At 41.5% G+C, this 21,416-nt stretch overlaps 1 protein-coding gene across 42 annotated transcripts in view; it reads right to left on the bottom strand.

The window, feature by feature from the left end:
• Window positions 1–21,416, bottom strand: part of LOC147348186 (uncharacterized) — a 732,824-nt gene that overhangs the window by 110,730 nt on the left and 600,678 nt on the right. For 11 of the 42 annotated variants that reach the window (XR_015151115.1, XR_015151118.1, XR_015151125.1 and 8 more), the window contains one exon: window positions 14,296–14,373. The exons of the other annotated variants lie outside the window; for them this stretch is intronic. The gene's annotated coding sequence lies outside the window, so the exon portion shown is untranslated. The remainder of the gene's footprint in view (window positions 1–14,295; window positions 14,374–21,416) is intronic. 42 annotated transcript variants of the gene reach the window in all.

Below are 21,416 nucleotides of genomic sequence, written 5' to 3'. Positions count from 1 at the left end.
TTAAAAGGCATGTAGCTGAGCGGTAAATCAGCTTTGAGTTTCTTGAAAGAAGTAGAACTAAGATGGATGGATTGAGGCCAGAGGAGAGAAGAAGGAAAGCTTGCTAATTGGGATTTGTGAGGATGGAGAAGACTATCCTAGAAGGCAGGCATACCTTAATTAATAGCCGCATGTAAGCCTGTCAGAAGGACACAGTAAAGTCAACAGACAGAAAATATTTACCGGATGCCTATTATGTTACAGCAGATCGGAGACAAATAAAGATATGAGATGGATCACTGAGCTAGAGGATCCTCAAGGTTCCTCCTAAAAGTGATTTTCTTTAATTCTCTGTGTCTTATAGTTAGGTGCAAATATCAAGATGCAAGTTAAAGATCTTCAACTTTCTCTAACAGCAGGTATGTAGTCTCTCCAAAAGATTCCTGTTGTACCTCCCCTCTACCATTGTATGTATCTTCAAAACAAAAAGATTAAGAGAGACAGGAAAGGATGTACACATTTTGTAAGCTCTGAGCCTTTTTCGTGCTGAGGTATTACCCTGATCCCCCAAATACAGGGCCCAACACAAATTCAAGACATTATACAGCTGAGAGCCAGATCTCAAAATTAAACTGTCTGCAAAGCTACTCCATTGAGGATGATACACAAAATTTCTAGCTTTACGGTTGGGTGTTGGTGGGGTATACAGGGACCACCAGTATAACCCAACCACCAGCTGGGTTAGAGAGTGAGTATGTGCATTCTACTCCTAGAAATAACTTCCTGCTTTAAGACAGAGACATTCAATAATCCACACTGATAAACTATTAAGCCAGTATAATAGAAATTGAAGGCAATACAATAGTTATGGACATCAAAGACAGAAGAAAGAAAGAAAAAAGTGGGAGACAGGGCCTCAAAGATCAAGACATCTCCCCCAAATCCATCCCTATTATAACCTACCCTTTCCTGGTATCCTTTGTTATAAAATGTTAAGGTTCTTATCTCATTCATTTGTTTACAGGCCATTTGGGCTGATTTTTGTGATACATGCTTAGAGGATCAAAAATATTTCACTGACAGTCTTGCTTTGGATTTATGGATACAAATGATGGAGTGAAAAAACAACAGCAAAACTACACTTGGAGATAAGCAGGAGTGTCCAATGAACAACCTCAGATACTTTCTCTAGGTTGCCTGGTAACAAGCTCTCTAGGATGCCGACTCTGTCACCTCACCTGGTAGGGCTGCAGTCAAACTCACCTTCATATAGGCTTGTGATCCCCTCAAAGAGACATCTTGCTTTAATGGGTCTCCCTGCTACATGATATTTTGGCCGAGGTTTCCAGGTGCTGAGCAATTATCTTCTGTTGCTGCTGCTAAGTTGCTTCAGTCATGTCCGACTCTGTGTGACCCCATAGACAGCAGCCCACCAGGCTCCTCTACCCCTGGGATTCTCTAGGCAAGAATACTGGAGTGGGTTGCCATTTCCTTCTCCAATGCATGCATGCATGCTAAGTCACTTCAGTTGTGTCTGACTCTGTGCGACCCTATGGACAGCAGCCCACCAGGCTCCTCTGTCCACAGGATTCTCTAGGCAAGAATACTGGAGTGGGTTGCCATTTCCTTCTCCCATAGTATCTTCTAGAACTTGTATAAATATCTCCACTGCCTGGAGTCCAAGCAATCTGGTTGTCTGTGGCCCAATAAGATGCCTCTCATTCTTGGTACATTAAAGGGGATTGCAGCATGGATTAGAATCCTTCTGCTTTTCCACAGCCATGTGATGCTCCCAGACACACTCTGAACCAACCACACTTCTCTGAAGGGTGATGCAGAACCAAAAGGTCCAGCCTTCTGCCCACAAATCCAACATGTATTAAGTGACTGTCATTGCTGTCCATGACAAGTCACTTCATATGACAATGAAGAACAAGTTGTAAATTAAACTTCAGCCAAATTCACAATAAATAATGTTAATGCAAAAACAGCACTCCACAATCAATGAATAGGGAAGGCAAGAACATCTCAGTGGAGTTGTACTTCAATGTGTTATTGTAACATACACCAGGCAGGTGGAAAAGAGGTAGCAGGTAAGGCCAGAGCAAGTGAAGTTTCTTAAATTTGACACCTGTGAGCAATCTTCACTGTTCCTTCCTTGCAAGAAAGGCATGGAATCATGTGAAGGAAAAACTGGGTCCGGGGCTAGATGTGTCCTTCTCTGTCCACCAAGAGACAGAACTCACAGTAGAAAAGGTCTTATGCATGGTCACCATCCATGGAGAGTGACAAATAACCACATCTAGCATGATGTTTTCTGCACATTGTAATGTGTCAGAACCCCAGGGGGACTTCTTCAGCTGTGTTATCTTTCTATTTGAATGCTTCTCTCCCACAAGTGACTAGCTGTTCTAACCAAAAGCCAGTAACTAGTCAGAGTGAGTAAGAAGACTAAAAAATACCGGCATTCAACATTCACCTCCCAAGCCCCAGGTCTCTGACAGGCACTGTAGATGGGAGAACAGAGGCACAGTGCCTGCTGAGACCAGCTCCGAGGGTGATGGAGGAGGAGGAGGTGAAGGGGCAAACAGGCCCCCATAAACAGAAAGTCAAGACAGCCAAGATATACAGAAGACCATTTCCTCAGCACGTGCAGGTGCCAGATTGACTGTATCTGGTTTAGTCCTCACAGCTAACCTACAGTTGAGCATATTTCTGTCTCCCAGATGTTAAAAACTGTAACCTAGAGAAGCAAAATAACCTCTAGAAGATACACATTATCTCTAAGGACTGTAACAGTGGTATATATGTCGGGGCAGACTCCCTTTGAGCACACCTGAAAAACCAACCAGAGGAACTGAATTAGAAGTTAGAAACACCATAACAAGAAGACATTCATGAGATGGAAAGGAAAGGTTGGGCATTCAGGCAAGAGGAAATACCATGTGCAAAGCCATGAGATGAACAAGGGAAATTCAGTGACATTCAATTCCATGCAGCAGATTGGGAGATAAGCTGTGGCTGGATTGTGGAAGGGCATGTGTGCTCAACTAAAGAACAAGAGGTTCTGTAGATGGTGGGCATGCTCAAGACTTGTATGCAGGAGAGAGACAGGTTAAAGCAAGCCACTGGGGTGCCTCATTGCTTATGCGAGACTTAGGCCGCAGAATCATCAACAAGGAGAAAATATCAACATGCAGAGTGAAGGAGTGATGCCCTCCTGAATCTGAAATGAACATCTGCAAGATACAATCACCAAGCATCTGTGATGTGCTGGGCTTTGGTGTGCATGTACAGAACTTTTTTTGAATTCTTCTTCCCCTCCTGATGTGATCTTATAACTCCCTACAGAGATTTTGCTACAACTAGATAACATAGATTTCGTTTTTTGAAATCTTCATCCCCTAGATACTGGTACAAGCCGCAAGATCTAGTTGGAGATAGGAGATGAAGCAGCCCAGAGGTTTAGACTGCTATCGTGTCTTAGCAGGTGGATCACATCTGCCGTAGTCCTCTGCGGATGATGGTGTTTGATGAAGTAATGACTACGTTAAACCCCATCCATTTAGACTACTTGTGGAATGGTCTGTATAAATTAATGAAAACAACTGTGAAAAGAGAGCTAGTTTCTCAACAGCAGATTTTCTCAATAGCAGTGTCAGGAGACACCAGTCCTCGATACTGTGGGAAAAGTGACAGCGGTGGGAAAGTTGAGGGTGAGCATGAAGCTTCTTCCAATCATCTACTGCGGTGTCATAAAAATTCTCCCTGAGCTCAGGAGCTTAAAATATCAACTATTTTATTGTATCTTATGTGGGTCTACTCAGATAGGGCTCAACTGGCCAATTACACCACTGCACGCACCACCGACTAGGGTCACGTGATATTCCCCAAGCATCTGGGCTCGCCCATAGGCGCCAGTCTGTTTTCACTAACATCTGTACCCTGATGGGAATGGCTGCAAGGCTGGGCTGGCCTAGGCCACTAGCCCTTTCAAACTGGCCGAGGGCCTATTGATTTTTCATGCAGCGCCTCAAGATGACAGGAGACTGGTGCTGGAGACTGCATTTTCATAAAGGTTAGGTCCCAAACTGCCATCATGTCATTGATGCCATAGTCTATTCGTCAAAGAAGTCCCAGGCCAGCCCAGACGCAAGAAGCAGGAGACAGACATCACCAGCCATCACCTTTGGCGCGAAGTTTGTCTGCAGATCTAAGAGGGGAAGGGATTGTTGATGGCCATCGTGGAGATAGGCTACCATGATGGTGGCCAAGATGATAATGATGACGATGCTATCCGAAGCCAGCATTTGCTCTGACAAACTTTCTAAAGGAAAGGACAGATAGTAAATATTTTTGGCTTTGTAAGCCATCTACAGCCTGTTGCGTATCATTCTTCTTTTTATAATTCATTAAAAACATAAAAAAAAAGATTATTAGCTCACAGGCTAAAGAAAAATAAGCCACAGGCTGGGTTTGGCCCCTGGGCTATAGTTCATCAACCCCAGTTCTAGGGGATTCTGTGGCCAAATAAATTTGTCAAGCTATGTGCTGTAATTTTAAAGCTTCATAACATACATTAATAAACCCAAGATGCTGAAAAGTCTTAAATAAAAAATGTATTTAATACCACCATTTACAAAGTTATATTGATTCTTTTGCACCTAAAACCTACATTAAACAGTGTTTCATAATACATAGTTCTATAGCATATGAAATTAGACTGTGACCAGGAAATAGCTGTAGGACCTAAAGATTTTAATTAACAGATTGAAACAACTCATTAACTTCCTCTTTACAGTAATATTTTAAGTTCATACACATTTAAAGAATATCTATTGTCCTAAGCTACAAAATTTCAGCATATAACTAAAATCTCCCACACTGAAAATTAAAGATTTCAAATGAATAAGCTAGTAAGCGTCTTTTAATTTCCTGGCTGCAATCACCATCTGCAGTGATTTTGGAGCCCCAAACAGTATTCGTCACAGAGCTAGAACAAATAATTTCACAATTTGTATGCAAATACAAAAAAACTCGAATAGCCAAAGCGATCTTGAGAAAGAAGAATGGAACTGGAGGAATCAACCTACCTGACTTCAGGCTGTACTACAAAGCCACAGTTATCAAGACAGTATGGTACTGGCACAAAGACAGAAATATTGATCAATGGAACAAAATAGAAAGCCCAGAGATAAATCCACGCACATATGGACACCTTATCTTTGACAAAGGAGGCAAGAATATACAATGGATTAAAGACAATCTCTTTAACAAGTGGTGCTGGGAAATCTGGTCAACCACTTGTAAAAGAATGAAACTAGAACACTTTCTAACACCATACACAAAAATAAACTCAAAATGGATTAAAGATCTAAACAAAAGACCAGAAACTATAAAACTCCTAGAGGAGAACATAGGCAAAACACTCTCTGACATACATCATAGCAGGATCCTCTATGACCCACCTCCCAGAATATTGGAAATAAAAGCAAAAATAAACAAATGGGACCTAATTAACCTTAAAAGCTTCTGCACATCAAAGGAAACTATTAGCAAGGTGAAAAGACAGCCTTCAGAATGGGAGAAAATAATAGCAAATGAAGCAACTGACAAACAACTAATCTCAAAAATATACAAGCAACTCCTACAGCTCAACTCCAGAAAAATAAATGACCCAATCAAAAAATGGGCCAAAGAACTAAATAGACATTTCTCCAAAGAAGACATACAGATGGCTAACAAACACATGAAAAGATGCTCAACATCACTCATTATCAGAGAAATGCAAATCAAAACCACTATGAGGTATCATTTCACACCACTCAGAATGGCTGCGATCCAAAAGTCTACAAATAATAAATGCTGGAGAGGGTGTGGAGAAAAGGGAACCCTCTGACACTGTTGGTGGGAATGCAAACTAGTACAGCCACTATGGAGAACAGTGTGGAGATTCCTTAAAAAACTGAAAATAGAACTGCCTTATGATCCAGCAATCCCACTGCTGGGCATACACACTGAGGAAAGCAGAAGGGAAAGAGACACATGTACCCCAATGTTCATCGCAGCACTGTTTATAATAGCCAGGACATGGAAGCAACCTAGATGTCCATCAGCAGATGAATGGATAAGAAAGCTGTGGTACATATACACAATGGAGTATTACTCAGCCATTAAAAAGAATACATTTGAATCAGTTCTAATGAGGTGGATGAAACTGGAGCCTATTATACAGAGTGAAGTAAGCCAGAAGGAAAAACACCAATACAGTATACTAACGCATATATATGGCATTTAGAAAGATGATAACAATAACCCTGTGTACGAGACAGCAAAAGAGACACTGATGTATAGAACAGTCTTATGGACTCTGTGGGAGAGGGAGAGGGTGGGAAGATTTGGGAGAATGGGATTGAAACATGTAAAATATCATGTATGAAACGAGATGCCAGTCCAGGTTCGATGCACAATATTGGATGCTTGGGGCTAGTGCACTGGGATGACCCAGAGGGATGGTATGGGGAGGGAGGAGGGAGGAGGGTTCAGGATGGGGAACACATGTATACCTGTGGCAGATTCATTTTGATATTTGGCAAAACTAATTATGTAAAGCTTAAAAAATAAAATAAAATTTAAAAAAATTAAAAAAAAATACAGTCTGACACTGTTTCCACTGTTTCCCCATCTATTTCCCATGAAGTGATGGGACCAGATGCCATGATCTTCGTTTTGTGAATGCTGAGCTTTAAGCCAACTTTTTCACTCTCCTCTTTCACTTTCATCAAGAGGCTTTTTAGTTCCTCTTCACTTTCTGCCTAAAAGAGATCAGTCCTGGGTGTTCATTGGAAGGACTGATGCTAAAGCTGAAACTCCAGTACTTTGGCCACCTCATGCAAAGAGTTGACTCATTGAAAAAGACCCTGATGCTGGGAGGGATTGGGGGCAGAAGGACAAGGGGACGACAGAGGATGAGATGGCTGGATGGCATCACTGACTCGATGGACATGAGTTTGAGTGAACTCTGGGAGTTGGTGATGGACAGGGAGGCCTGGCGATTCATGGGTCACCAAGAATCAGACACGACTGAGCGACTGAACTGAATGCTATTAGATCAGTACAGCACCATCAAAACAGTATAGAACTTGAACTTGGGGCCTCTGGATTATGTCACAGTGTTGCCACTTAAAAGCTGTGGACTAAAATAAGTGACTGAGTCTTTTCAATGCTGGTTTCCTGGATGCTGGGAGAGAGAAGGCCATTTCCCTCTTAAGAATGTTGTGGACTGCAGTGAACATCAGCACACATGTGGAAATGTCTCACAGACTCCTAAGCCTTATATAGAGGTAATTTTCCAGTGTTCTACAGAATGGTGTTTTCTGTAAGAGCAGTCTCTTGTTTTAGGTGACTTCAAGTTTATTTCATTTTGTTTCTCTTATGGATCAGTTCAGTTCAATTCAGTCGCTCAGTCATGTCCCACTCTTTGCAACCCCATGAATTGCAGCACGCCAGGCCTCCTTGTCCATCACCAACTCCCGGAGTTCACTCAGAGATAGCCAGCGGTAAAACTGGATGGTGTATAGGTCAGCCTGCCTACGTTTGAATCCTGATTTACTGTCTGTGCAACCTTGGGCAAGATTCTTAACCTGTCTGAGCCTAGACTGTCTCATCTGTCAAAGGACAACACACTGCTTAATGTGTGGGGTCAAGAAAAGAATTCAGCAGGTGGAAATATAAGGAATTTAGTGCCCAGTCTGCAACAATGTAAGCTGCAATCAAATGTAAGTACTGTTACTGTTAAAACTAATAATTATCAATGACCCTACTAAAGGAGGGATTCCCAGGTGGTGTTAGTGAACCCGCTTGCTAATGCAGGAGACAAAAGAAACACAGGTTTGATCCCAGGTTGGGAAGATCTCCTGGAGAAGGAAATGGGAACCCACTCCAGTATCTTGTCTGGAGAATCCCATGGACAGAGGAGCCTGGCAGGGTACAGTCCATGGTGTCACAAAGAGTCAGACATGACTGAAGCGACTTAGCACTGACGCACACTACTATAGGAATGTGATAACTGACTTCAGATTTCAATATTCACTTTCCTATTTTGTCCAAGGAGAAGGAAATGGCAGCCCACTCCGGTACTCTTGCCTGGAGAATCCCATGGACTGAGGAGCCTAGTGGGCTACAGTCCACGGGGTCACAAAGTGTTGGATACGACTGAGCGACTTCACTTCACTTCACTTCACTTTATTTTGTCCAAAATTATTTGATAATGGAAACCAACAACAATAATAATATTATCAGTTAATACTTACAGAGCTTTTACTATATTCTTGTGCTCTCGTCTAGAAGATTTACCTGCAGGAAGGTACTATCATTATCCCTCTGAAACAGGAATGCTACATGATTTACCTGTGGTCACAAAAATGGTTAAAAGCAGAGCTTATATGCCAACTTTGGAAAACTACTTCAAAGTGAAGATTCTCAATGACTACATGATACTGCTTCTGGATGAAGACAGACTGGGAAGAGAAAATCAGACTTCAGTACCCCAAAGAAAAGAAACATTGTCAGCAATATTCAACTGGCAGCAAATAGCAACATCAGTCTACAACATTTAATGCTCTTGTCTGTACCAGCTATACCATGGGATTTCCTTCTTAATGCTCAAGAGGCACATAGCATTACCTATGGCCAGTGTCACAGACAATGCATTCCCTGGAAAATATGAAGCCATGTCTAAACTATTTAATATCTTTCCAGTATCTCCCCAACCTCCCAAGTTTTAGCAGCAGCCAATGCTGCCTGAGACTATGAAAAATGTGACATGACCCACTTGGAATACTAGTTACGTGGGCACACTGCAGTTATCCTGACAGGCTTGTGCGTCCAGGGCATCTCATTTCATCTCTAAAGCGGGCATTTTCCAGCAACCTATCATACACAAGATAAGCCATGTCCTACTAGCTCCTGTTATGGATTCCCTGAGAGTAAATTTTAACTCTAATAATAAGCCTTAGAAAATAGGATTAGGAATATATTAAATTGTAAGCAGTGCCTCTATGAGGCATATTCACTGATTCAATATTTACTGAGTATCTGCTATCAGCCAGACATTGCTCTAAGCACTGGAGATCCATCAGCAAACATGGCAGAAATAAACTCTAACATTCTTATGAAAAAAGTCAGGTAGTCAACTTCAGATAGTGAAAAGGAAATAGAATATACATAAAATGGTGACATAGTGAGGTGACGCCTTTGGAAAAGAGGGTTGTATAAGTTAGCTACTGCTGTGTAACAGAGCACCTCAGAAATGCTGACTTAAAATAGAAAGTATTTCTTTTAATACAGTGGCTTAAAGTAGCAATTTTCTTTTCACATGGGTTGAGGGGTAAGCTAAGCAGTTCTGTTGATCTAGACCTGGTAGGGCTAATCTTAGGCTCACTAATGAATTTGCAGGCAGGTAAGTGATCAGTTTGTGGCTGGCTTCAACTCACATGTTGCCTATAAGCTGGGATAATGAGATGACTGGGCGCTGTGGTTCTCATAATCCAGCAGGATAAAATCTGGGCCTGTTTATATGGTGGAAACAGGGTTCCAAGAGAATAAGAGAAACATGCAAGCCTCTTGAGGCCTGTATCTAATATTGTGGAACCTTGGCGGCATACTATTGGTCAAAGTTTACACGCCAGCCCGGATTCAAGGGAGCAAGATACATACTTCACTTGTTAATGAAAGAAGCTGCAAAGCCTCATTGCAAAAAGCAGAGGTACTAAGAGGAATAAAATAAGGGACATGCTTTCTATAAACCACCATAATAGTCAATACAGGTCTTTCTGGAGTAGTAGCATTTGAGTTGAGACTTCAATGATGGAAGAGTCAGGGGGACAAAGGGCTTGCTCTAGTCAGACAGAAAGCAATTGCAAATGTTGGGGTGCACTTGTGCTTGAGCACATGGACTATATTCACTGGTGCACATACATGCACATGTATATAAATGTGCATAAGCATGTAGATGGCATGTGATGAGCATGTAGATGCCATGTGATAAACATGAATGGAATGTTCTGCCAACTGAATATGCCTGTGGGCCCCTTTACCCTACCTTCTCTCTTTCAACACTGAAACATTCAACATCAATAGAAACATATGATTTAATGTACTCTAGTTCTACTTCTGACATTGACTGTCTATGATTTTTGATCAAGCTACGTCCCCTCTCTGGACATTATGTTCAAGAATGGTGCCAGCAGAGCACGTTCCTTCCTGGGCTATGAACCTCTTCAATCAATCAGAAATTTACCAACATTTGCAGCACTGTCAACCCTCTCTCTTGTTTTCCCTGTTTCTATGAGAAATAGCAGAGAATCTTGTTGCTAACAGGCAACTTGTCAGAGGAAAGACTGAGCAACACCTTTTCTCCTTAGACAAGAAAACCCTGCCAAAGCATTTTTAGGAAAAAAGTAACTCCATAGTTACTCAGAATTTGAAACTCTCATAGTGGGTAGATTCTAACACATCACAGGACTTGGTTCTCTTCCCAAGTTTTAACATGGACACTGTACTTGGGTGAATGCATAGACACTCCCTCAAGTCCATAAGGTAAAATCTATTCAAAGACAATTAAAAAGACACCCTACTTTCTCACACACTATCATTCACAAATTACGGACAGAGTTAACACCTATTGAGTTCTAACAAGGAATGTAATGAGTTATATTTTCTCATAGCAGAAGTGTTCATGCATGGCCGCTAGCAGGTAAAAAAAAGTTAAATGACAAACTACAAAAAGAATACCATTTATGTAACACAGTGGGTCTCCAAGTTTGGGTATCATATCAGCAGCATCAGCAAAACCTAAGGAATTTGCTAGAAATGCAGAATCCCAGGTCCTCACCCCAGGGCAACCACTTCAGAAACAATGTGAGGAGTCCAGCAATCTGTGCTATAACAAGCCCTCCAGGGGATACTAAGGCATTCTTAAGAAAGTCACTGATTCCAGTGAGAAAAGTGTCACTGAAGGTGGCCCCTATGCATTCAAGCAAAGCTTTACACCAGGTCTCTGTTTTCCTTTGCATTGTCCTGTCTACCTTTCTTGGGGAGTCCCACCATGATTCCCGTTTGGATAACCACCCATTCTCTACTGCATACACTTCTGAAGAGCCTGTCCATCAAACACTCCTGTTTTATTGTAACCAAAGGGTCAACATGGAACCCATGCTGGGCCAGTCTCTTTTCCCTTGGGAACTCTGATTTTGAGTGAAGGCATAGGACACAAGAGGGCTGGAGTGGCTTCACCTCAACAGCTGACACTAAAGAGCATGTCCACCCATTTCTGCTTACTGGCCCCAGAGGGCTGCCAAGACCCTGTATTTTTCAAGTTCCAGTGACTCAGTTTTTCCCTCCATCATATGATTTACCCCATATCCTTCCACTCCAGTATTCCTGCCTAGAGAATCCCATGGATAAAGGAGCCTGGCAGGCTACAGACCACGGGGTGGCAAAGAGTCGGACACAACTAAGCAACTAACACACTTCTTCCATAATAATGTCATATTTTCCCCCCAAATCTGCCAAAGGTAGCTGTTTATCCTTACAAACCATAGAATAATTAGCAGATATATTTTAATTGCCTGAAAGGATCAAGTACCTGAATAGTGAAGCCTGTTGCTAAGCCATTCAATAAGATCAATCTACAGGAAGAACATGCCAACAGTGAGCAGAGCAAACCCCAGCATCCATGGCGCAGGGGAACAGAGGCCAGCGGCAGCTCTCAGCAGTGTAAAGGGATGAAGGCCCACTCAGACGGTATCAGAGTAGAGCTGGAGAAGCACTCTGAACGGGGCTCCAGGGGGAAAGCTTCCACAGCCCCCACTGTTTGGTGGTGCAAGAGATTGCAAGTCCCCCAGGCTCATCATATAGGGAAGAAGACAAGTCACTACATCAGCATCAGTCACTGAAGACTCATCATGTTGCCTAGAGCAGAATTCCCAGTTCAAATGGAATTAAATGACAAAGGAAGTTATTTGTTCATATAACCAGCAGTCCTGAGACTGGGCAGGGTTCAGTTCTACCACAGGTTTCTGAGAGCTTCACAGTCGTGACCTAATCTACCTAAAATTCTTCCAATAATTCCCCCCAGCAACTCCTTGGTTCTCCCACATGCATATACCAGGAAAGAGAGAACATTCCTTACTTCACTCAAACTCTGAGCTTCATGGGTAAAGAGTTGATTCTTGGCAAAGGACTGGAGCCAATACCACTCATATAGAGAAAGGTTAGGTGAATGCGGGGGACAGCTACTTGCTCCACGTGATCAGTCAGGTGATGTAACCTGCAGAGAACTTTAAATAAGCTTGTTTAGAACAAAGAGTGTGCTGGTCAAGAATGCACAGATTGTTGGGGGTGGTCAGTAGGGTTAGTTAAGACTGTCTGAGCCATGTGGTGGTGAAGACCCTGATAAACTAGAGGAAGGCTTGGTGAGTATTTTCTGCTAAGGGTCAGATAATAAATCTTGTAGGTTTCTGGCTCATATGGTCTTGATTTCATCTACCCAACTCTGCGGCTACAGCACAAAAGAAGCCACATATAGTATGTGAATAGTGGGTTGGACTATTTTACAAAAACAATTTACCGAAACAGAGGGTGGCTTGGATTTGGCCTGCTGGCTATAGCTTGCCAACCTCTGCACTAAAGAAGGAAACCCTGTGCTTTGCTACTATTAGTAACAGCAGGTGAGCAGAAGCACCAGAACCCAACCCCTTCATCCCTCGTCAGACAGCACCTGGAGTTTGTTGGCACACGCCTAAGCACTTCTCTCATTGAAGCCATACATTACAAATGCCAGCTTCTGTTCTTGTCTGTCTGGAAGTCGGATAACAAAGGTCCATCCTTCTTTATCTTGGAATCCCTGCCCTACTCCAGTTCATGTGTTCCAGACCAGCATCCCCAACCTGTTTGGCACAAGGGATCAATTTTATGGAAGACATTTCTTTCACAGACCGAGGGTGGGAGAGGGATGGTTTCAGGATGGTCAGGCACATTACTTTTATTGCACATTTTATTTCTATTATTATTACGTCAACCCCACCTCAGATTATCAGGCATTTGATTTCGGAGGCTAGGGAGCCCTGTACTAGACTGACACTGACTACAAAGAGCCAACATGTGGGGTCTAACCTGGCACATTCTGGCCTTGGCTGCTGCCTTGACGACACCCTTTGGCCCCCACGCCATGGCTCTCTCTAGCTGCCAACTGAACAGACATTTCCTGTACTCTCAGCCACCACCACTTCCAAGTAAATGTGCATGCAAACCACACTCTTCCTCTTTCTGCCAAAACCTACCCCCCATTTTATCATCCTGTTTTCAGCCCCACCCCTGTTATTATTCTATGTCCTCCTGGCCTCCTTTTCCATGGATCTCCCCTTTCAATCGGCCATCTGGTCCTGCTGATTCTTCCCATACAACTTGACTTGTGATGGCCTCCTTGTTTACAGCTCCACTGCTGTCATGCTACTTCTGGCCTATAATTCCTCCACACCTTCTCTATTATAATTAGCCTCTGTGCTGTGCTCTTCCTTCTCAGTTTTCCCTCTCCTAATTATCTTCTCTCCATTTCACTGGGAACCCTACCTCTTAACAAGCCATGCTAATAGAGCATTTTCACCATGCCATGCCCCACTTCTTGTTAATTTAGACAAAGCTAGAGGGTCAAGCCCCATAAAACACTTGTTTTGCCTTCTGGCTATAAATTCTTAAGATTTCATGGTGCCATATTGACCCCTTTGATTCAATTCTGGACTTAATGAACCTATTTTTCTCATTGATGAGTCAAGCTCCACTGTCAAATTGAGCATCATTTTGACCATCATCTTTCTCCATGTTACTCTAGTTCCTGCTGCTGCTGCTGCTAAGTCGCTTCAGTCGTGTCTGACTCTGTGCGACCCCATAGACGGCAGCCCATCAGGCTCCCCCGTCCCTGGGATTCTCCAGGCAAGAACACTGGAGTGGGTTGCCATTTCCTTCTCCAATGCATGAAAGTGAAAAGTGGAAGTGAAGTCGCTCAGTCGTATCTGACTCCCAGCGACCCCATGGACTGCAGCCCACCAGGCTCCTCCGTCCATGGGATTTTCCAGGCAAGAGTACTGGAGTGGGGTGCCATTGCCTTCTCCGACTCTAGTCCCTAGGTCTCAAAAACTCCTCTCCTGCAGTCTCATTCAAATCAGTGAGAAGGTATTGCTGGCGATAAAGCTAAAAATTCACATATTCATTCCAACCACCATTTCCCTTTGGTAAGGCACCACTAGGACCACTCACCTTGAGGCCGGCAAGAGCTTCTTATTTCCTTTTGTGTTCTCAGTCCTCATCCAGTCCATTTTCCCACTACAGGCAGACCTGTGGTGGATTCATTTTGATATTTGGCAAAACTAATACAATTATGTAAAGTTTAAAAATAAAATAAAATTAAAAAAAAAAAAAAACTGAAATCTGATCAAGTCATGTCCCTGGTTAAAATTTTTCAGTGGCTTTCCACTGCCCTTTTCATTGGTTTTCAGCTCCGGATCAATAGTAGAATGACCTGTGGTTTTCCTAAAAATATGATGCCAGGGTAAGAAACCTGAATTGTCGTTGACAGATTGCTGAAGGCTCTGTGTGGACAATTCCGAGAGTGAAAATACCTAGTGGGCAGCCAGTCATTTGAGTCCAACAATATCGTGATATTTACCTGCCCTGGCTGGACCCAGGTCCCACAGTAAATACCAGAGAAAAAGTCCCCTCAGGCTTCTGGTAAAGAGAATGGAAAAAGAACAATTCTGAAACACACCAGGGCAGTTTGCTTCCTTCAAGAGATCTGTTCTCAGACGAAACTAATTCACTAGAGACAAACATTCTGGGGTATTATCAGACCCTAACTGACCTGGGGGAGGGAAATACCCACCTCCAGCCCACCCTATCCATCCTGAACCACCTAAGGGGGAGAAAGAACTGGGAGATTCTTGTGTGGTTTATGGTCTGGAGGGACAGGCTGTGACCTCATCACAGAACTCTAGAAAGTGTCCCCTCCCCTCACACGTCACCACCCCAGTACTAAGGACCTATTTAGAGCAGTTTCTTTTCCCTGGTACATCATGTGTGGCAACCAAAAAATATAACAAGGCATACCAAAAGGGAAACATCACAATTTGAAGAGGCAGAGAGAGAATCTGAATCAAATGTGGCAAGGATGTTGGAATGATCAGACCAGGTCTATGAAAACAGCTATGATGAACATGCTGAGGGCTCTAATGGATAAAGTAGACAGCTTGTAAGAACAGATGCTCAATATAAGCTGACAGACAGAAATCCTTAGAAAGAGCCAGAAAGGAAGACTAGAAGTAAAATTCACTGTAACTGCAGTTAAGAATGTCTTTGATGGGTTCATTAGTACACTGGACTGCAGCTCAAGAAAGAAATCTCTGAGCTAAAAGATATATCTAGAGAATACTCTAAATCTAAAAAGCAAAGAGAAGATGGAAACAACAACAACGAAAAACAAGACACTATATGCCAGGACTTTAGAACAACTACAAAGTATAGAACACATGCATAATGGGAATACCAGAAGAAGAAGGAAGAGTGAAAGGAAAAGAAGAACTATCTGAAACAATAATAACTGAGAATTCCCCCCAAATTGATGCCAGACACCAATCACAGAGCCGAGAAGCTTGGGAAACACTTATTAGAATATGTGCAAACAAAACAAAACAAACAGAAAAGTTCTACACCTTAGGCATATATCATCTTCGAACTACAGGAAATCAAAAATAAAACAATTCTGCAAGAAGCCAGAGAGATAAGGAATATCTATAGAAGAACATGCTAAAAATTATACCCAACTGCTCAGAAGCCATGCAAGAAAAGATACAAGTAAGTGGAGTGCAATATTTACAATGCTGAAAGCAAAAACAAACAAACAAACAAAAACCCATCCCAACAACAAAAATGAGTAAAGGGTTATGTATCTTGTAACACTATCCTTTAAAAGTGAAGGAGAAATACTTTTGCACACAAGCAAAAACTAAGGAAATTTGATGCCAGTTGACTTTTCTTGCAAGAAATGTTATAAGAAGTTATTTATAGAGAAGGAAACTAATATATGTCAGAAATTTAGATCTAAAAGGAGAAAGAAGGAGAACATCTAAGAAAGAATAAAAAAAGATAAAATAAAGATGTATTTTTCTCCATTGAACTAATATATAACTGTTTGTTCAAAATAATAATACCAACAACATACATGATCATGTATGCTTACATATGTATATATCTGATATATGTATCAATGTCCTTATGTACGTTTATATGTAGGTGAAATAACAGCAATGATTAGGGACAAGAGGGAGGAATCAGTACCATTTTTATTAGCAGAAGGTATTCATTCTACCTGTGAAGTGCTACAGTATTATCTGAAAGTGAACTTGGATTAGGTGCAAATGTATACTGCAAACTGTAGGGCCTCCACTAAACATTAAAATGCTGCCCCATCGGCTTGGCTTTCCCTGACATGGATTCCAAACCAGTTTTAAAGGAAGGGCCTGTGTCTCACACAACTCCATTTATCTGCAGAGTCAGAGCTGAGCTGAATCTTGATGTCCTGATTACTATTTTGTTTCACTTCTTCCATAGGTTGCCTCCGTCACCGCTGACTATCCACACAGTGAGAGAAAGCAGGAAATGATAAAGGCATCTAATCCAGTGACTGCCAAACTTGAACGCACATCAGCATCAGCTGGGGGGCTGGTTGAAATAAACATATTGAGCCTCTGACTCAGTAGGCCTGGCCTGGTCCTGAGAATTTTCATTTCTAACAAGTCCCCCGGTGATGCTGGTACTGCTGCTTCCATTTACCACACTCTGAAAACCCTCCATCTAATCTCATCCCAGTCCCAGTCAGACAATGCTGATCTGTCCAACTTGGTTCAGAACACTGGCTGCAAAGTATCAGCCAGGCATAGAGCTACCCAGACTCCACGTGTTGTTTTAAAATGTGCAAGATGACTGTGAATTAGGACGTGTCACACTATAACTCAAACTCTCAAACTGAGAAAAAAAATTTTCGGGGAAAAAAAGCAGATCTGGATTCTTCCTCCCTTATGACACTGATGGGTTGGAGTTGGTCAACTTTTCTTTGGATCTGGTGTTCTTCATCTTGGCTTCATATCTGAATGGCTTGAGCAGCTTATAAAGCCTGCATGCTCAGACTGCATCTCAGCCCAATTATGTCAGAATGCCTGGGGTGGTACCCACATCTTCTATAAAATGGTAGGTGGATAATTTTACTCCCTATTACCACCATGAAGAATCATGAATGTTTAAAATTAGAACACGAGAAATCTGTCCAGAAATACAAGAATGCTTGAATCCGTATTAAAGGAGTCTACAAGACATCTGTTAAATTTAACAAAGTATAATCAACCCCAAGACATATCCTAGACAGAAATAGCCTGATGGGATTTCAGTAGTGATTGCACTCAACTATGGACTTCCCTGGTGGCTCAGAGGGTAAAGTGTCTGCCTGCAATGCGGGAGACCTGGGTTCAATCCCTGGGTCAGGAAGATCTCCTGGAAAAGGAAATGGCAACCCACTCCAGTATTCTTGCCTGGAAAATCCCATGGACAGAGGAACCTGGTAGGCTACAGTCCACAGGGTTGCAAAGAGTCTGACATGACTGAGTGACTTGACTTTCACTTTCCACTTTCACTTTTATAGATGAGTTACAGAACTGCCATGTGAACAATATTGAGAATTTCAATTCATAAGCATGGGATGTGCCTCTTTTATCTACATCTTTTGTCAGTAATGCCTAACGCGGCTCTCGATCTGTCAGGAGCCGCGTTAGGCATTACTGACAATCTTTAATTTCTTTCTGCAATGTTTTGTAGTTTTCATTGTATAGCTCTTGCCCTTGTTCTATAAACTTATTCCTAATTTTTGTTTGTTTGTTTCTTTGATACTACTGTGATTTGAATTTCTACCTTTCTAAACTTGCTTGTTAATTGTAGACATCTGGCAGATTTCCTAGGATTTTTTTTTTTTTTTACACACAAAATTATGTCATCTGAAAATAATGATAAATTTTTTTATGAAACAGGAACAGGCCCAGACAACTAGAGATCAAACTTCTGTTTGCTAAGTGGGAGGGATCAATTGGGAGTCTGGGATTAGTAGATGCAAACTATTACATATAGAATGGATAAATAACAAGGTCTGACTGTGTAACACAAGGAACTATATTCAATATCCTGTAATAAACCAAAACGGAAAAAGAATATAAAAAGAATGTCTCTCTCTCTCTCTCTCTCTCTCTCTCTCTCTCTCTCTCTATATATATATATATATATATATATAACAGAATCACTCTGCTATGCAGCAGACCTTAACAGTGGAAATCAGCTATATTTCAACTTAAAAAAAATTCACGTTAGCTGTGATCTTTTCATAGATATACTTTATCACTTTGAAGAACTTCCCTCCTCAATTTTTTGAGAATTTTTTCCTCTTATCATAAATGGCTGATAAATGTTTTCAAGTGCTTCTTTTCCATGTGTTGAGAGGATCACATATTTTTGTCCTTTATTCTATCAATATGGTATATTACATCAGGTGATTTTCAAATGTTAAACAATGTTTTATTTTCTTAACAATAAAATTACTAAACTTGATTGTTTGAATTCCTTAGATAAATCTGTTTGCTTATGGTGTATACTCCCTTTTTAATTACTAGATTTTATTTGGTAATTTTGATAAGACTTCTGTGTCTTTGTTCATGAGAGATATTGGTCTATAGTTGTCTTCTCTTTTGGTTTTAGTATTATAATTTTGGTATCATAAAATGATTTGAGAAGAGTCCCCCTCCTCTTTTTGTTTTTAATGAAAAAGTCAGATCAGGCTAAGGATTTTTTCTTAAGAAAGGACCAAAAAAAAAAAATGTTTGCTAGAATTCAATCTCATTCTTTTCTCTTGGTGGGGCAGAGAGAGAGAGCAGGCAGAACCAAGGCAGCAGGAGCTTTTCTGTCCCAGGCATGCTGCTGACCCCTCGCCACATCCGAGTATTATGGAACATGTTCAGTGCAGTCACGCCACGAAGCACACGAAGTCACGTGTGTGCGTGCTGGGGCTGTGGCAGATGAAGGTGAGGAACTTTGAACAGTGCCAGTGACCCTATCTGACCCAGTTAATGAGCACAAATGTCCCAGCAGGAGAAAGAGACAAGGGTATTTATCTGCTATATCCACTGTCACTTTATTTCCAAATGCCTCTAACAATAGCAAGGCGCTTCCCTGATGGCTCAGATGGTAAAGAATCTGTCTGGAATGCAGGAGACATGGGTTCGATCCCTGGGTCAGGAAGATCCTCTGGAGAAGGGAATGGCAACTCACTCCAGTATTCTTGCCTGGAGAATCCCATGGAAGAGTAGCTTGGTGGGCTCTTGGCCATGGGATTGCAAAGAGTTGGACACAACTGACTGACTAACACTTACAATAGGAATTTGTGCCTCTCACATGCTAAGTGAAATATATTTCAAAATGACAGTAGATATTTATCATTCATAGGATCCATCCTGTTTGTTGATCAATCAAAGGAACTCTGACTAGGTGTAACGCTGCCAGGGTGGGGGGAGACTGGTTAAGTGTAACTTATTTTGAGATAGCACACTATTAGCAATTTGTTGACAAGAGTGGTTTTGACTCTCCTAGAGGTTCACTGTTCACCTGAGTTTAGAACCTAAACTTCGAGCCTGACCAGACTTAGGTACATGTGGCATGAACCAGGGGCCAGTAATGAAGCTCAGTAATACAGAATACAAACGAGTGTGCCCTCCAAGATGACTGACTCACTCTGGCAGAGGCGTGAACAAGTCAAACAAAAATAGCTCAGATCTACAGTAAACATCAAATCAGAGGACTTCCTAATATATGTTATCTCAGTGGAATCCTGATAAAGAGAGTGAGTTTCCACAAGAGGAGAGAAGAATAAAGGGAATTCTACGCTTGTGTAATTTAAGAGGAAAGAGAAAAATATCTGAGAAATAGATTTCTCTGTCCACTCTATTTGGACATGTAACCTTGTAAAAGAATAGGGAAATTCAGCATATTCCATGATCATGCAAATAAAATGAGCCTACCATGTCCAGGCACACTAGAGACACACACTCCTACATGTGTATGAAAAATCACGTTCATTTTCTTCACAGCTTTGCAAAAATGAGAAAACAGCCCAATTACCTACCAGCAGGTGAATGCATAAACAGACATACAGTGGGGAGTAGCAGTTAAGGGCAATGAACTTGAACTACTGGGAACAACCAGGCTAGATCTCCACAGATACAGCTGAAGGAAAAAAGCAAATTATGGAATTATATACACCTTATTATGTTATTAATGTGAACTAAAATAAACATAGAATAAAACCATATATTATTAAACTAACAATATGCAACAAAACCAAAACAGTGGTTACTTCAGGAGAAGGTAAGAGGAAATCAGGATTGGCAATGATTATTTTAAAAACTTCAGTTTTAACTGTAAACACGTCCTCTCTTCTGGGGTCTATATTTCCTATATGACTTTTTAAATTCTCTTCATCACTTTTATAAGTAAATAAATAAGTAAACACAGTAAAAATATACAGACATGTACTTTTTAAAAAGTTGGAAGAATTTCTGACAATAACCAACAAGAATTAATTCCAGATAGAACTCTCAATACTACCTGTGTCTTGTGCTTTTCAGATATCTTCTCCATCAATCAAAGCTCTACCCTTCCCTAACCAAAAGCATATAATTAAAATTTGAAAGCACAAAGGAGCTGGAGGCCAGTGGGGAGGATGGTTTGACAGGAACACCACAGAAACTAGAAGATGGGGTCAAAACTGGTACTTGGTTCCAAAAGCCTTTAAATGCAAGGTTAAGAAGTTTAGACTTCATCCTCTGCCCACTGGGAAGCATTACTTGTTTCTGAGCTGGAGAACATCATGGATCAAACAAATAAGTCAGAATCCAACTTGGCCCCCACCTCTCAAAGAGGATCCATTCAGCATCATATCCAACCTGATAGAGCTCTGAGGGGCTCAGACGCTGGGCAGGAACTCTAAAGTTATCTTCTCTTTTCTCCAAAGAGTTTACTGTTTAAGCAAGGATTCAGACTCTTAAGACTTTAAAAGACTTTAAGAAATGCTCTCTTCCTCTCCTGGCTCACGCTTATTCCGCAGCCTGAAAGATCCTAAGGTACTTGAAGATGATACAGTTTTGTTTCGTTTTAACTACAAGGAATTGAAGACATGTAGTGGGCATGTTCAGCCATCATCAGGGGAAAGCATCATCACTTTTCTCTCATCTGCATGGTCCCCAAGGTCCTGACTTTTAAAACAGAAGTGAGCAATCAACTGTAGCGAAAGGAGC

This window comes from Bos grunniens, chromosome 22 (assembly GCF_055505025.1).
Source record: "Bos grunniens cultivar Pamir isolate PY7600 chromosome 22, Bosgru_T2T1.0, whole genome shotgun sequence".
Lineage (NCBI taxonomy): Eukaryota > Metazoa > Chordata > Mammalia > Artiodactyla > Bovidae > Bos > Bos grunniens.
Note: the sequence above shows the minus strand (reverse complement) of the source record. Positions and strands in the feature narration are given on the sequence as shown.